We start from the raw sequence: 7,288 nt of genomic DNA, 5'->3' as shown, positions 1-7,288 counted from the left end.
ATAGATATCCACTGGGGTGCTAGATGTGGTGTCAGAAGATGTAAGCTCACGTGTCTATTTTAATGTATTGTGTCTTTGAGCACATCAATAAATCTATCTTAACATCTTTATCTACAAAATGGGAATATGCATCTATATTTCACAGGTTGTTTGAGTATTAAAATAGGTATTTATAGGTAAAGACTAGAGGCTCGATGCACGAAATTCGTGCAAGAGTAGGCCTTCCTTCCCCCGGCTGCCGGCACCAGCTTCCCTCTGGCACCCTGGACCTAGGCTTCCCTTGCAGCCCAGGCTTCATCTAGAGGGTCATTTGGTCTAATTAGCATATTACACTTTTATTATTATAGATGCTTTATAAAATGTAATATGCTTTTGCCCTGGCTGGTGTGGCTCAGTTGGTTAGAGCAGGGGTCCTCAAACTTTCTAAACAATGGGCCAGTTCACTGTCCCTCAGACCATTGGAGGGCCGGACTATAGTTTAAAAAAAAAACTATGAACAAATTCCTATGCACACTGCACATATCTTATTTTGAAGTAAAAAAAAAGGGAACAAATACAATATTTGTATTTGCATGTGGCCCTCGGGCCGTACTTTAAGGACCCCTGGGTTAGAGTGTTGTCTCAGGCACCTAAGGGTTGTGGGTCTGATTCCCAGTCAGGGCACATACCCAGTTTGGGGGTTCAATCCCCGGTCAGGGCACATACAGAAAGAAACCAATTGATTAATGTTTCTCTCTCACATTAATGTTTCTCTCTCTCTCTTTCTCTCCCTCTCCCTCTCCCTTCCTCTATCTCTAGAATCAATGAAAAACATATCCTTGCACAGGATTTTTAAAAATGTAACATGCTCTTGAAAATTACAATAAGGTGTTATAAATTATTGTGCATTAAGTACAGAGCACTTCCCAAGATCATATGCATTTTAGATTAATTTTTAAAATAAAAAAATAAAGGAAATGTTTGATGCCTTCTGGAAGTTTGCAGCTGCATCCACCGCACAGTAAGAAAATGAAGACAAGCACTCCAAGGAAACAGCCTTGGCTGAAGGTGGCACTGCTCTCAATCAGTTGTTCCTCAGAACAGTTCTCTGAAGGGAGTGACACCAGGTACTGTTTAGAGAGGTGTCAGTTCTATAGCGTTTTCTCCTTTCATTCTGTGAAATCTAAAGTGATCCCAGCATAAAGCATTTGCAGCTGTGTTGGGAAATGAGCTAGTCACGCCCCAGCAATTTATGGCCAATTTTCTATTAATAAGAGAGAATGGAATATGGTTCAATCACTTTACAAACCAAACACTTGTTCTTAAGAATTGGGGAGAGAGAATACAATAGTTTTGTTCTGTTTCTGAAAGAGATTTAACTCAATATTGTGTACCTTTGAAGAAAAACATTTAGATGGCTTTAAGTGGTAGGGAGGTAAGTTTTACAGGAAAATACTCATAAAGACATGCATTAGAAATACCACCTAGAGTCTACATGTGACAGAAGAGCCTGAGACCATGACCATAGAACAAGTAAGAGGAAGGGTAGGGAGAAATAGAGAGAGCGTTGGAAGTGGGAAAGGAAGTTTCAGGGTCTAAATCCAGGAGAGGGGTCTCAGCTAAGGGGTGATTCCTATAGTTAGGGGCCCAGAACCACAGGTAAATCAAAGGTTTGGGCAAAGCAGAGCTAAGAATCAGGATGGAAACAGAAATTGGAACACAGATGATGCCAAAGGGCCAGGATGACCAGTTTGTAAAGTTCAAGGCAAATGGAGAGTTAATAAGATGAACGAGGGGTACAAGGACTGACAAGACACCATTCAAATTCTTGTCCCAGCCAGAAGTTTGTAACATATTCCCCAAGATGTGTCTTCCTTGCAACAAGAAAGGCAAAATGTTGGTTGCAAGGAAACACCATTTGTGTAGAAAAAATGGGTGGAAATTATATGACAGTCTGAGGAGGGAGAGACTAAGTTAGATTTCCTAGAACAGTGGAAGGTTTCTTATGTAGCTTCCATTTAATCCACTCACCTGATTGATTCTCTCAGTTTTCTCTACACAGCATATTGAGTGGTTCTTTTCAGTTCAGGTTCCCCAAAAGAAGACCTAGAGTCAAGAATTTGGATGCAAGTTGGTGATTTCGTAGGTCATACTAGGAAGACCCATGAGTGAGTGGGGAAGGGAAGCCAGAAGAAGAAGCCAATAAAGGGGCAATTAATGAGCAGGTGACTTACACGGGCACTTGAGAACTGAGCAGAATCTGCCTCAGAACCATCCCCCTGAGCACAAGAAAGCTGCAGTATTTACCCATCAACCCCCATCACCTGTAAGTCTCAGTCATTATGGGTGGCTCCTGGGGTGCTGGCCCTCCAGCACTTCCCAACTCTCCTTAGGTAAGGAGGCATGGCCCAAGAGGCAGGAAGACACCAAAGCTCCAGGTGACATCTAAAGTGACCCCAGGAATCAAGGTGGGCACCGCCAGCATCTGCCACAGAGCCCCAAACATCCACACCCCTCATTCAAAGGCCTCTCTCTAGTAAACCATTGCACTTCTACTGTCACTTGATTGATAAATTAGCAATATTACCAAGAATCAGCTGTGTTTATGGTCAAACATATTAGAGTTATAATTGGCATTGATATTATGTTAGCAAATTAATCTTAAATAAATTAAATGTATGCAATCAGTGAATTATTGAGTGCACAAGAAGATGTGTCAATGAAAAATCAGTTGAATTCTTCAGAATGGTTTGATGAAAGCAAGCCATTAAACATTTATAGAAACCATTGAATTAGGTGGGGAGAAGTGTTAACAATCAAGGGAGATTACTCAATCAGATTGCTTTGCATGTCACTTTAATTCTAGCTCCCATGTAAAGAAACTGAAGTTTAAAATCTTAGGGGAAGCATTATGAATGTGATTTCTTGAGAAACAACATATAATGCCAATTAGGAGAAAAGATTGGTAAATGAATGTCAATTTATATGTTTTAAGTTAAAATAAAAATGTTTAAGGTATATATGAATCATTTTTATGACCCCTTGCTTTCAATGATTTTTTCTTAATAATCAACCAAGTGCTAGCCTTGCATGTGTTGCATAAGAAGCACCTCAACTCTACTCCCAGGAAAATACTTTGAGATTAAAACTCGATTCCTCTTACAAAGTCAGCTGCCAGGAGTTTTTAAATGTCCCAGGAAAATTGAAACACAAGGAACTAGCACTTTCTAGGCAGCTCAGAAATTGGGATTAAGGTTCAAAAAAGTTAGTTCAATCTGGGAAGTGTTTAGCTCAATTACAAAGAATAATAGGAGAGAACAGCTAATGAAGTGAAGACTTAGAAAGGTGAATATTTGAGCTGCAGTTACAAGGGGCCCAGCATTATAGCTTCAAGGATGAAAAGGAGAAGGCCCGACAAACAAACTTTTAACTAATCTATATATATAAAAGGCTAATATGCTAAGTGTCCCTCCCTCCATCCGACCGGTTGCTATGATGCACACTGACCACCAGGGGGCAGATGCACAATGCAGGAGCTGCCAAGCTGCAGCAACTTGGCAGCAGTGGTTCTCGGGTGACACACCCCAAACCAGAGAGGAGGGAGCCCAATTCCTTGTGGGGCCGCACGATTCCACCTTTGGCCATGGGTTATGTTGTTGCTGGGGCACTGTTGGCCCTGAATCTGGTTGATTGCATACTTGCGTTTGCTTTCCACACCAACTTTGCAGAGTGCCCTCTCACACTCTGGGACCCCTCGGGGGATGTTGGAGAGCCAGTTTCAGCCCAATCCCCGCAGGCCAGGCCGAAGGACCCCACCTGCCAGAGGGACCCCACTCACTCTGCAGATGCATTTCGAGCCACAGCATCACCGCAGGAAGTTGGCTTCAGGGTGTGTCCAGCCGGTTTCACCCAGTCCCACCCTGCCAGCCACCTTCTAATTAATTTACTTTCAATGTGCATGAATCCGTGCACCAGGTCACTAGTTTTCAAATAAGAAAGAAACCGAGTTCCTAAAGGCCTGAGAGGCAGATGCTTAAACTTCAGAGACTGCCTGGAGTTCTGTCTTCTTGTCATTTAACACCAAAATCAGTTCATTTAAGCTTTGGCTACCTGGACACTTGTCACTTTAGAAAAATTCACTTTGTGTGTCTTCAGGTGGACAAGACTGAGAATCACTGAAGTTGGGTACTAAGCAGGAGACAAAGAGCCTGCCTTCCCATCCTTGTGTTCTTATTACCCTGGAAATATTCTAGCAACATCAAAATAAGTGTAATAGATTTTGTTACTCATAGGGACTCAAATTTTCAGGATAACTAGGTAACTGTAGTACCAAAACATAGGCCATCCTATATGTGATTAACTAAAATAAAAATGCAATACTATATTTCTGAGCTTATGTGTATAAAGAAGAACATTTCCAGTAAAGTTGATTAGATTATTTTGTTTATTCCCCATTTTGTCCCAGAAACAATTAAAGCCAACCTATAAAGCAGTATAAAATGCAGCAAGAGATCAGAAACATCTATGATTTCATTTCTCAAAAATATCAAAGAACTTAAAGGATTTGGGTTGAAATGTAATTAATGTTCTTTTAACTAAAAATTTAAAACATACATCCCCTTCTTCCTATTAAGTGGTATAGACTGTCCCTAATGCTGTGAGATCTTCTGGTTCATAGGCCAACAATCAACCACTAAGCCATTCCAGCTGGGCATGCTCTACCCAGAACTCTTAAGGCCAGTGCCTCCCCCTTGACTTCCCAATTGAGTGAATGAATAAATCCCTAACTTGGTTTCTGTCATTTCTATATTTAAAAAATCTTGACTAATATAAGAAGTTTCTCATTAATATGGTCAGCATCCCTTGTATAATTTATTCTTTCTCTGTATTAACCCTGTCATTCTAAGGAATGGAAATTATCTAATTGGAAAAATACTTGTACCATTCTAGGAAGTATAAAGAAACACAATTTTAAAGGTTTTTATTTTTCTTAAGGGATTCTAGAACCTGTTGGTATAATTAGCCAGGACAAAGCATCTCTCAGTGGCTGAGATTGTGTACCCCAGAATTCTGTGCTTCCTTTCACCTTACTTTCACAATTTGATTAGACTACTCTTATGAGTCTGAGAAGGAAATATATAACTATACCCCAAAGACGCATTATTCATGATTACTTATGGTTATGGGGGCCATTTCCATGGTTATATTAGATGTTATATCATATATATTATGTGAGAATACTCTTTGGGAACATTACAGATTTTCAAAGGAAAGGTATTTTGCCAAGATTTTTCCTAGCACTTCAATGGAGTGTAATATCATTGTATTAGAACTGTTTTCCAGTAAGACAATCAGAAGTCAAGTCAGAAACAAGACTCCTTTGCCCTTGGGAAAAATTGGACCAAAGGTAGGTCTCTCTGAGACCATGAGCTAGGGAATTTGTTAACAGCAAAACCAAAAGAACAACTGTTTCACAACTTTTCATTCATATCACGACTTGATACAAAGTTCCTGGGTAGTGCATCAGGAAGTACTGGGGATCTTCCTCAGGAAGTGAAATGTCCAGTTGCTCCTAATTCTCACCTGCATCTTCACAGACACAGAGGGAAATGAAGTACCTTCTCTTCCTCCTCCCTCTGTTCAGAAGAACAGTCAATAGAACTTTAACCTGAGGCTATTATAGGTCCTATCAAAAATGCAGTCTGAAACCCTGAAAGCCTGGCCAGAGTGGCTCAGTTGGTTGAACATCATCCTGTGCACCTAACGTCATCCATTGCTGGTTTGATTCCTGGTCAGGGCACATGACTTGGTTGTGGGTTTGATCCCCACTTGGGGAGCATAAGGAGGGCAGCTGAGTATGAAAGATCCCCTTCATATAAAACCCTCTTTCAACATCTGTCCATATTTTAGGTTAGTTGGGAACATTTTTTTAATACACTATAATTTTTAACATGTATTTTATTGATTTCAGAGAGGAAGGGAGAGGGAGAGAGAGAGAGATAAAAACATCAATGATGAGAGAGAGCAAGCCCACAAACCGAGCATGTGCCCTGATCAGGAATTGAACCGTGACCTCCTGATTCATAGGTCTACACTCAACCACTGAGCAACACTGTCTAGGCTACAATTTTTTAGATCATTGCAATATTTCCTTCTACTGTTAATTGTGGATGGTTTACTTGCTGTCCAAATGGAAACAGAGGGTTGGAATATACCATCACTCAAAGTCCATTCCAGTGACATTAATTTGTGACAATAAGACCCAGTGAAAATAACAGTCTAGTCCAGTTACAGTGCTACAGAGATTTGTTCACCTCACACAAGCCTATAAAATGGTGGACAACAACACAAATTAAGTTAGAAAGGCTTTCTGATAATATTAACAATTGACCTTAACTTTGGAAAAATAAAGAGAAAGTATTGCGAAGTGTGTGTGCGTGTGTGTGAGTTTCTAGGGTGGGCTGCCTTAAATTAGAAATATGTAAATGTTGGCTGAAGGAAATTCTGGCTTTTGTCTCCAAAGACTTAAATCCAATGAGGGGAGACATGATTAGAAACAATAAATGGAGTGATCTGAAGAAGCAGGGAACTTTCCTATCCAGATGAGCTAAATAAAAGGTTCCCCCTAAGCTTTGAAGGAGGGTAGATAGAGGGGTGGGTACAAGTATTTGTGAGCTGAGATCTCATTAGATTTGGGTAGGAAGCGTCTATGAGGTTATCAAGGTGAGCAGGGGTATTCTAGCCAGATGTTTCTCTACCAACATTGAAGCAAAAGCTTCAAAATATTGGGTTTTTGAATCCATGGAGAGAAGAAATGGGGAACCAGCCTAACATTTACTTCACCTTCTGGCCCTGAGGTGCAAACAGCTTCAGTTTGATGGGCTCTGTAATAGAGCCTTGTCCTACTTTCTTGTTTTCTCTGTTGCACTTGTCCCCAGACCCCACTTTCATTCCTTGGATCACTTTCCACAATAAACTCCCTGCACTCAAGCTCTTTCCTCGGGCTCTGGTTTGAAGGGGTCAGGGGGAAATGCAGATCAGGACAACAGCAGAGGTAAGTTTGACTTGAGTAGCTTTCAGACCCATTTTTAAAATATCTGACTTTACCACAAATCACTCTTTGCTCCTGTTCCATATGGTTTCCCAAAACTCTAGTCAATTTGGAAAGTCCCTTCCTGGATGTCAAATTCAACCAGATGCTCTCAATTTCCATTCTCCTTGAACCTCTTCAGTAACTGACAGTAATGACTTGATAATTCCTTAAAGTGTGGTCTTCTTTGCTTTGCAGCATAGGGCAAGACTGCACTTT

Source organism: Myotis brandtii, unplaced genomic scaffold, assembly GCF_000412655.1.
Source record: "Myotis brandtii unplaced genomic scaffold, ASM41265v1 scaffold137, whole genome shotgun sequence".
Taxonomy (NCBI): domain Eukaryota; kingdom Metazoa; phylum Chordata; class Mammalia; order Chiroptera; family Vespertilionidae; genus Myotis; species Myotis brandtii.
The sequence above is the reverse complement of the archived record's forward strand: the minus strand, read 5'-3'. Positions refer to the sequence as shown.